At 44.1% G+C, this 10803-nt stretch overlaps 1 protein-coding gene across 3 annotated transcripts in view; it reads right to left on the bottom strand.

Annotated features, from left to right (window-relative positions):
• Window positions 1-8900, bottom strand: part of KLF3 (KLF transcription factor 3) — a 41257-nt gene extending 32357 nt beyond the window's left edge. For 2 of the 3 annotated variants that reach the window (XM_074951544.1, XM_074951543.1), the window contains exon 1: window positions 561-961. The gene's annotated coding sequence lies outside the window, so the exon portion shown is untranslated. Of the gene's footprint in view, window positions 1-560; window positions 962-8822 lie in introns of those variants that run through there. The other variant, XM_074951545.1, reaches the window with a different exon arrangement.
• Window positions 8901-10803: the final 1903 nt, after the last annotated feature.

Raw genomic sequence — 10803 nt, forward strand, 5'->3', positions numbered from 1 at the left:
GCCAAGGCCACACCAGGTGTGTGATTTTTCTTACCCAATCTCTGTAAAAGCCAGTAAGACAGAGGAAAGCACACACACCAGAGCAGACCCCTCTATTTTGTCCCACCCTCTCTTGCAAGCTTTGCAGCAATCACAGAAGCTGGGGATGGAAACATCTGCAGAAAACAACCCTACTCGCCCCCCTGCACACACACACGTGACCTTCTGTCCCCTCTTCCCAGAAAGAGACAAAGTATCATCGGAGTTGGTAACCCCTCCTTCCGCCCTGTGCAGAAACGCATAATAAAGCGCCACAGGAGTTGGAGATAGAAACATACGTTCTCCCCCGAACAACTTTCGCAGAAGTTAGGGCGCATCAGGCCGCCGGGACAAGTCCGCGGGCGCAGCCCTGGCCCCCAGAGCAGCCCGCTCCCTCCGTAGCCTCAGCGGGCTCGCAGCTTTGCATGCCCCCAGGTCACCTCAACGCTGACTCCCACCCCCGGACTTCTTCCAGCAGCTGGAAACTTTGGCACGTTGCAGTCAGACGCGAGGAATAACCCCACTCCGCTCCCCGCGCTCACCCTCAGCAGGCAGGGGGCCTCCGCCGCCGCCCGAAGCCCTGCGATGGGGGCTGTGAAACAGAGCAAAGCACCCGGCCCGCGTCCCGGCTCCCTGCGGCTGAGGCTGTGCGCTCCGCGGTGGCCGTGCGTCTCTGGGCGAGGGGAGGGCGCTCGCTCGGCTCGCCCGGGCTCCTGGCACTAGTCTCCGCTGTCACATGACGCCGGCGCCGCTCGCTCTGCCAGGCTCCCTTGGCCGGCGGGGTAAGGGGAGGGTCAGGGAGGGGAGCGCGGCCAGGGCGGCTCCCAGCCCGCTGGGTGGAGGCTGCGCTGGAGGGGCCGGGACGAGTCACCGGCTCGCACACACCCAGCCAGGCACGCACTGCCTCCCCCCGCCCTGCCCCCCGGAGGCAGACAGACTCACAGACACTAATTATCCCCAGCACCACCGCGGAGCCGCCGCCCGACCGGCCCTTCCAGCTGCTCCTCCGCCTCTCCCTCGCTGCGTGTCAGGCAGAGGCGTGCGCCTGGCACCCGGCGCCAACTACACCCCCTGGCCGCCCGAGCAGCAAAGCTGCGGCAGCAGCCAAACAACCGCGCGGCGCAGCGCCCCCGGGGCAGCAGGAAGGGAGGCGCTCAGGGGCGGGCTGCCGCGGAGCTGGCTTCACAAACACGGGCTGGGCAAAGGGACCGGCACCCAGCCGCCCACGGAGCCCGACTCTGCCGCCCTTTGCAAGGCGCCTGGCGCTGCGGCGGGGCACGGGACCGCTCGGCTGGGGCACGGGCGGCGGAGCTGCAGCCGGCGTGGGGCAGGGCGGGCAGGGCTCCTCTGGCCGGGCTGCCTGTGCTGCTGCCTGGGGGCGGACCCTTCCCTTAGCTGCCATTGGCTTGGGGACTCATGTTCCATGTAACGTGGGTGCACCCACAGGCCCTGTGTGGGGCTGTTTTTAGGACTGCTCCTCTGTGGCTCCGAGGTAGAGGACAGGGGCATCACATGCATGAAACAGACACGAAGTGTAGACTCATTGCTATTAAATAAAAAGGGGAAACAAAGAAAACAGTTCCTTCAAATACCATTGCGGCTGAGTTCTGCTCTCTGATACACCAGTGTTATGTGCTCAACAACTGAGCCAACTTCTTATAAGTGTCTAACTTTAGGTACTTAATGGGTTTGGTCAAAGTGACCAGGTCAAGGCAACACAAGAAGTCCTGAATTATGCTCTTGGGCACACCAATGTAAATCTTAAAGTCAAAGGAGTGACTCTGGATTTAGACTGCTGTCAGCATATACTCTGACCCTTAAGTGGGAAACAGTGTGAGAAATAAAACTCACATCTCCTGACTTCTAGTACCGTCCTTTAACAACAAGACTGTTATTGTTATTTATTTAGGGCCAAGTTCTGAAACTCTTACGCCACAAACAGTCCCATTAAGGTCAGTGGAACAATGTGTGGCCTCACATGCTACCCAGCCTTAATAAGGGTGTCAGAATCTGGCCCTTAGTAACACTGGTGGGCTCAGCACAGTTCAGACTATAGAAGAGGATACTGTCCTTGCCCCAAGGAGATTACAATCAAATACAATACAATACAAAAGTGATATATAAGTTGAAGGTCCAAGGATATTCAAATTTTAGAGTAACACAAATAATGGGACAAATTTTGCTCTCTCACACACGCAACCACAGCGTGAAAGTGGTATTTGCCCCATATCTTCAATTTATCTGCATTTACTTAGGACAGAAGTCTCAGTGGAATCTGCTGAGTGCTCGGGACTTTTGAAAATCAGGTCACTTGCTTAGATGCCCAAATATGGATTTTAGAGCCTAACTTTAGGAGCCCCTTTTCGAAAATATTGGCCTAAAGTTCCCAGCTTCATGGTTTAGACTATGATTCTGCCATTGAGTTGACACATTATGGCTAGGAATTGTAACTCTTTCAGTACGGTGTGTGAAATCATGCATTCCCCTGAGACATCTATAATACCTAAAAATAAGACCAGGCAAGAGACAAATCCTGCCTTTACTAAGGCTCTGATGCTGCAGAAAGAGCTGTGTGGACAGATAAGCATTGGAGCATTCTGTGAATACAGTGGTTCTATGTGTAGTTTTCTTATTGCAAGATCAGGGCCTTATTTTGTAAGTCAATGAGAGTTGCTGGGTACTCAGTACTTTTGAAAATCAGACCATGTATTTCAATACCTAAATAAGGACTTTAGGCATCTGTTTTTCAGAAGATTGATTGTAATGTATTCCATTCCCTTTGATTTTTTATAATAATATTATAAAAGCAACACAAAGACCTAAAGGCAAAAAACCCTAGTTGTTTAAGCAATCTACTGTTTGCTTTGTTTACAGACACATTACAATCCATGCTTTTTAAGTTCAAGGATATTTTAATGTATTCTTTGGCTCATCTTAGCACATTCTCTAGGCAAATATGATATTTTAAAAACTGAACTAGGCACCAGTCTGAAACCCTGAAGAATATTACACTGACACAACAATAAATTGAAATCTCTCCTGCTGAGTGATTATGATACATCATGTCACTATGCAGTATTGTTGAAATATTATCATGCAACTCTTAAAATGTGAAATTTTATGTTGTATAAAATATATCAAAAATAAACACACACTTATTGTGTCAGTACACACCAAATGGTCACAGTACATCTCAGTGTAATGAAGAGGAGCTGCTGCAATGCTCCTACATGCATATGCTCAAGTATAAGGTAAGAGAAAAGTAATACTACTAATTATGTCCCAATTCTACCTTAATTTATTCAGCAAAAAAGAACAGGAGTATTTGTGGCACCTTAGAGACTAACAAATTTATTTGAGCATAAGCTTTTGTAGGCTGCAGCCCACTTCATCAGATGCATAGAATGGAACATATAGTAAGAAGATATATATATATATACACACACAAACAGAGAACATGAAAAGATGGAAGTTGCCATACCAACTCTAAGAGGTTAATTAATTAAGATGAGCTATTATCAGCAGGAGAAAAAAAACTTTTGTAGTGATAATCAAGATGGCCCGTTTCAGACAGTTGACAAGAAGGTATGAGGATACTTAACATCGGGAAATTTATTCGTCCCTAAGGTGCCACAAGTACTCCTGTTCTTTTTGTGAATACAGACTAACATGGCTGCTACTCTGAAACCTGTAATTTATTCAGGTGGAGTTACCATTGGCTGCACAGGTAATTAAATGTGTGAAATCTAGAATAGAATTGACTCAATCACAGTGTAAATTGTTGGAAGTATCAAAATATCTAACATATATCCACTGGGTCCCTCTGCCGTCCCCCATCCTGATTCAAAGGGAGTTTTGCCTGTTATAGTCTGATTCTGTTCCACCAGTGTAACTCTGTTGACTTCAGTGGAGCTACTCTGGATTTACAGCAACGCAAGTGAGAGGCAAATCAGAACTGTGAGTCATTTTTGGCTGAGTGAAGGATGGCCCTACACTCGACTCTATGACATTTATCTGTTTGTCTGTAATGCAGTAACTTTTGAATGCTGCAACCTATCAATTTCAAAATTTCACGGCATGTTCTAGGCATCAATGGGCACAACCTTATGGATTTGGGTGAAAATGGAAAAACTGGAAAGGGGAAATGAAAGACATGCAAAGCCCTTTGCACCTGGTTAGCACACACATTAGCTTCAACCAGATCTGAATCTGTCTCTAGATCAAATAACTGGTCGATAGCAGTCATTAATACTCTCTATCTCTGTCCATCCTTCCAATAAAGTTTAAAATGTAGGGGAGAATGGAGGACCTTGCTGTGGGGGGAGGGAAATAGGTTCACACATAGGAGGAAATGGGTGACGCACAGAACCTCTGGCATAGGAGAGGAGAACATATGGGACTCTGACATAGGGGGAAGTGGAATGAGGGGCATCACTGGGTGGGAAGGTGAGAGAGTTGCAAGAAGTCACTGAAATAGAGAGGTGTGGAAGGGAGCTAGTGACAGAAGGGGTGCATAGAAGGATTCAAGGAGCTCCTGTGGTGCGCAATGAGCTCAGACTACAGAAGCAATGAAGTGGACCCCTAGTTAAAATGCTTAATGGGCCAGTCCAAATTCATGGTAGAGGACCTAATTCTCCCTGGTGAAATTTATCCCTGCGGAAGTCAGTTGAATTACAAGGATGAATTTGGTCTAAAGTACCTATAAAATTATGTGTATTAAAAGTAAGCTACTTTTTAAATTTTGCTTCTAAGACAAAATTAATTTAAATGAAAAGTCATAAAATCCAGAGCTGAGAACTCTGCTGCCACAAGCTTTAGAGGCTGCTATAATATTTTTAATCATTTCACTAATCTTTTGGTGCCCTGCTGCCTACTGGAATTCACAGCCCCAAGTTAGGTTACCAGGCTGCCTATACAAGGCATGGGGAGAGTTAGACATCTAAAAAAGGAATTCACAAAATGCTGAGGCAAGGGGTGAGGCCTCAGCCCTGTCCCTTAAAGGGATTTGGCTGTCTAACTTGGGGCTGGAAGGAAGCATTTGTCTCTACTGAGGATTCACAGCCATTGGAGATAAGCTCTCAAGCCAGGTTAGTTGTCTTTCACAAAAACCCAAGGAGAAGCCTGTGATAGCCTGGTGGTCAGAGCACTCAAGCAGGAAGTAGGAGACCCAGGTTCAAAATTCCGCTTCTACCTCATATAAAGCAGAGCCTGGCATGTAGGTCTTGCACCTCCCAGGTGACTGCCCTGTTTGACTCAGCCCTATTGTTCCACAATCATTTCTCACTCAGTTCTGGATGCTGGCTGGGGCTGGAATCAATTTGCTGCTTGCAGTGAAAGCCTCTTGTATGGCCTGTTGTAGAAGCTCTACAGTCAGGAAACACTTTATCAATAACAAATGGAAACTTCCCCTTTAAAAAGTCAAGCCCTGATCCTGCAAACACACACGAGTAACTTTATGCATATGAGTGGTCCTGTTTAAGTCAACCTGCATAAGTGTTTGCATAATCGGGCCCCTATTGTTTAGGTGGAGGAAGGGTGGGGGTGAGAAGTAGCAAGGTAGAGCTCCAGACTGTCTGTGTCTGTAGTGCAGGTGCAAGGGGGAGGAAACAATTAGAGACATTTAGGTAGGAGCAGATTTCAACCAACACAACACGGGGTTGTCACCATTGCAATTAGTCAGTATGGTGCTGGCTGGCTGCTCTTTGTCAGCCCAAGCCTTAAATCTGCTACCACCATCGTTACTTTTCTAGTACTTTATTAATTAATTTATTATTATTTATCATTATTTTTTATTATTATTATTTATTATTAGAAGAAATCTAACTCACAGCAGCAGCAATCAAAAATATATTGAAAAGGCTCAGGCCAGAGCTTAGCTTCTGTGTGTGCCTGTGTCTGTGCGCTTTTGGGAGCCAACATGTTTCTGCTGCACTTGTAATTGGTACTGGCTGCTGGGCTTGAATTTCATTACTGAAGGTCCACAGGGACCATTGTTATTATTTATAACATAGATTTGATCCAGGGACACCTAAAATTTTCATATTCTAAAGTGCAGCACCAATCTCAATAGCAAATAGTAGAGATTCATGTGTAACTACTCTAGACACCAGAGACCTGATTCTGATCTCAGTTACAGTGGTGTAAATCCAGAGTAATTCCATCTATATTGACATAACTAAGATCTCCATCCGGCCATGTGTTCTTTTGAGAGCCAGTGTGCAGCTGCTCGATTTCTTACTTCTGCTGGCTGGGCTTGAGTTTCATTACTTGAGGTCCACAGCAACTACTTTAGATTTTGGTACACAGTGGTGCTGAAATTCCTACCCAGTGGGCAAAATGAGGCACAGAAAGATGATGTGAGTTATATAAATAGGCATATGGACTCAAAGTTGGGAAATAGAGTCCTGTTGACTACAGATCCCTGATCTCTATCTACTATACCACTCCCAGAGAAGCTGACTGGAAGCAAAGTGGATAAGCAGTTCAGAAGAAGTGGAACACTCCTTTGAGCTCAGATTTTTTGAAGCATAGTTATGTAAACCAGTCTTCTGAAATCTTCTTTATGTTGCTGATGACTCCTACTGAATAAATGCTGGGTCCTTCTTTGTCCTGCTCCCTGAAATGAGCTACAAAAGTCCTGAATGAATGATACTGTGCTCATTGATGTGACATATGCTGCATTCAAAGAAACCTCACTATCTCTGCTGCTACCCTCGTAAATTCTTCCTTCAAGATCCAGTTCTACCAACTATGGTCTAAATATCTTTCTGTGTTATGGTCCATTTAGACATAAAGGGCTAGAATCTCAGCAGTTGTAATTTGGCATAGCTACGTTGACTTCAATGAAGCTATGCCAATTTACAACTGCTGAGGATCTGCTCCATCCCATAGAGGCTGCTTTGATTTTGCTCAGTCAAGCAGTTCAATGCGTGCAATGCTGAGTTCCTTATTGCAGGCAATGATATCCTGGATCTAGCTACTGGTAATTAGCCTAAACTACTGTATTTGCAGTGCTAGCTGGTAGTTATTTGTCTTGACTTAGTGCTAAAATACTTAGGTTAGGCTCAAATCAAGATCTTTTTGTTTCTTTTTAAGATCTGCTTTGGGTTGATTTTTTTCCCATTTCCAGAGCTTTAGGCATTTTTATTGGCACATGGCTTCTGTTTATCATAATTTTCTTTTGAACTATATAGATGTGAGCACCACAGAAACCTTTGGGCGTGGAGCATCCAAACATTACAATCTGTTATATTTAGTATGTATCCTAGTACCAGGAGGGCATAGTATGTCGGGGGCAGTGGAGGGATTTGGGTTTTCTATTCTTGGGGGAGCATTTTTGGGTATAGTTTGGGGTGACTTTTTTTCTGTTCCTAGTCTGTGTTTTTATTGGAGGAAATTACTTTTTGCACATAATTAACATTTTTATATATAGGGTGAGTTTACTTCTATATATAGATCAGAAGGGGCCATCAGAAACTCAGTCAAATTCAGGCCTGACATGACTCTATTGATTTTAGTGGAATTTCCACATTGATGAATGACTCATAATGCCCAATATTCAAAAAGAGCATCTAAAGGCATTCAATTTGAAATGACAACATTGTGTGTATCCCAAAATCTGGATTTTCATGAAAATCTGTAAATATAATGTGAAAAGCTGCAGCTGTTCTAAGACCATAAGTCTGATTCTATTTCATTTTAATATAATTGAATATTTATTAAAAGTGAGCAAATTGCTCAGCTACTTTGTGAAGTCCTAAATAACAAATTTCATTTCAGACAGAATCAATTCTTCCATATCAGCAGGTGTTATGAACTCAGCATGATACAGGTCAATGTCTTCTTTCTGTTTGAAATAACCATGCAGAATCTGTTTAACTTCAGACTGGAGTTAACCGTTGGTACATTCAAACCACCATCTCATTCCAGTTCCTCCTGTGTTTCAGTAACTAATTTTCAGCAGAGACTATGACATCTGAAAGCACATTGGCAAAATAATCTGATCCATAGCAGTACATTAAGAGCCTGTTTAATGAGGGCGATAAAGGTCATAATGTATCCGGTTCAAAACAGGCCTGGCCTTGGAAGGCTCCATTTCTAATTTTAAATTAGTATAGTTATCCAAGATGGAACATAAATAAAAACAAATCTGAACACGAAACTCATATTTACAGTCACCTTAACTTCACATAATAATCGAAACAGTAAAGTAATAACCACCGGTTCCTTTTATCTCTCCTACCATTATGTAGTATTGTATGCATTACCAAGAGTTATTCAGTTCTACATTTTCACCAGCAGGTATTGCCAGCAATTTTTATATCACTACAATGCTGAACTATAAATGGAGTAGTCAGGGTTTATTTTAAGAGACGTGTTTTAGCTAGATTCAAACACATCTGATTTTTTAAATTCTTACCAGAAAAGTTTTCTGAATAAGACTTATTACCTTTAATTTTGTGAGGGTCTTACATGAAAGATTTTTATAAGTGATATAAAATCACAATTCAAATACCCATTTATTACTAAACCCCTACCAGCCCTCTCCCCCGCGACTTACCCTGAACACAGTTTTGACCCTGAAAAGGAAGATCCAGAGACTCTGTGAAGTCTGCTAGGGACTTTGCTATAACTAATGCTTTTATCAAAAACAACGAGGAGTCCTTGTGGCACCTTAGAGACTAAGGCATTTATTTGGGCATAAGCTTTCATGGGCTAAAACCCACTTCATCAGATGCATGCAGTGAAAAATACAGTAAGCAGTATATATATCACAGCACATGAAAAGATGGGAGTTGCCTTACCAAGTGGGGCATCAGTGCTAACGAGGCCAATTCAATTAAGGTGGAAGTGGCCTATTGTCAACAGTTGACAAGGTGTGAGTATCAGCAGAGGGAAAATTACTTTTTATAGTGACCCATCCACTCCCAGTCTTTATTCAGGCCGAATCTGATGGTGTCTAGTTTGCAAATTAATTCCAGTTCTGCAGTTTCTCGTTGAAGTCTGTTTTTGAAGCTTTTTTGTTGAAGAATTGCCACTTTTAAGTCTGTTATTGAGTGAAGTTAAGGGAGATTGAAGTGCTCTCTGGTACTGGTTTTTGAATGTTACAATTCTTGATGTCTGATTTATGTCCATTTATTCTTTTGAGTAGAGACTGTCCAGTTTGGCCAATGTACATGGCAGAGGGGCATTGCTGGTACATGATGGCATATATCATATTGGTAGATGTGCAGGTGAACGAGCCCCTGATGGTGTGACTGATGTGGTTAGGTCCTTTGATGGTGTCCTTTGAATAGATATGTGGACAGAGTTGGCAACGGGGTTTGTTGCAGGGATTGGTTCCTGGGTTAGTGATTTTGTTGTGTGGTGTGTAGTTGCTGGTGAGTATTTGCTTCAGGTTGGGAGGCTGTCTGTAAGCAAGGACTGGCCTGTCTCCCAAGGTCTGTGGGAGTGTGGGATCGTCCTTCAGGATAGATTGTAGATCCTTGACGATGCGCCGGAGAGGTTTTAGCTGGGGGCGGTAGGTGACGGCTACTGGCGTTCTGTTACTTTCTTTTTTGGGCCTGTCCTGTAGTAGGTGACTTCTGGGTACCCTTCTGGTTCTGTCAATCTGTTCCTTCACTTCACCAGGTGGGTACTGTAGTTTTAAGAATGCTTGATAGAGATCCTGTAGGTGTTTGTCTCTGTCTGAGGGATTGGAACAAATGCAGTTGTATCTTAGAGCTTGGTTGTAGACAATGGATCGTGTGATGTGGTCTGGATGAAAGCTGGAGGCATGTAGGTAGGAACAGTGGTCAGTAGGTTTCTGGTGCTTTTATGTGGACAGTTTTATGTGGACGGTTCTCAGATATTATAGTGATGGGCAGCAGTATAAAACCCTAAGATAGATTAATATGTTACAAACATGCCTTTATGAGTATCTAGCTGTGCTGGGTACCTATAAGCCCTCCCTCCCCATCATTACCATAATACTGTATATGAGACTCTCACAGTCTTTATTGTATTTACCCTCACAATACCCCTGTGTGGTAGTGCTATTAGTTGCATTATATAGATGGGGAACTGAGGCACAGCGAGACTAACTGACTTGCCCAAGGTCACAGAAAGGTCTGTGGCACAGCAGGGAACTGAATGAGCATCTGCCCAGTTCCATACTTGTCTACATCAGCTGCAGTGTCTGTGTAGGATACAAACACTACACATGAAGCTGCAAGCTGCAGTGAAAAGCAGGCTGCATCCACACTGTATAGCTCCTCGCAGCAGTGAAAGGATGTGGCGGTGGGTCTGACTCCCCCTGCCAGAGCCTTTCCCTGCTGCCAAAGTCTTTTGGGGACGCAAGGAAAGGCTCCACCAGTGGGGAGGCAGTGGGACATTACACTGCTAAAAATAGCAGTGTAGATGGGAGAGGCATTGCTTGGGCTTGTAAAGAGCTGTGTAAGAGAGCTCTAAAAGTTTGGCATGTCTTTACTTGCCTAAGCAGTGCCTCACCATAACACTGCTATTACCTGTGCTAGGGGAGTGTGCATTGTATGTACCCTACACACCACAATAAGGAGTATGCAGTATAGACATACCCTTGGTTAGCACCCTACCCACTGGACAGTCCTTCCCCTCTACGTAGAGTAGCCCTATTTATTTTTTTAAATAATTTTTTTTCTCATCTGTTGGTGTTCCTTATTGAAAATTCAAAATTGTATAATGTAAAAATACATTATAGCTGCACATTGTTTCATAAATATTTTTCTTATAAAAGATCAATGTCTCATTTCTCATTTTTTGTTTCCA

Source organism: Natator depressus, chromosome 4, assembly GCF_965152275.1.
Source record: "Natator depressus isolate rNatDep1 chromosome 4, rNatDep2.hap1, whole genome shotgun sequence".
Lineage (NCBI taxonomy): Eukaryota > Metazoa > Chordata > Testudines > Cheloniidae > Natator > Natator depressus.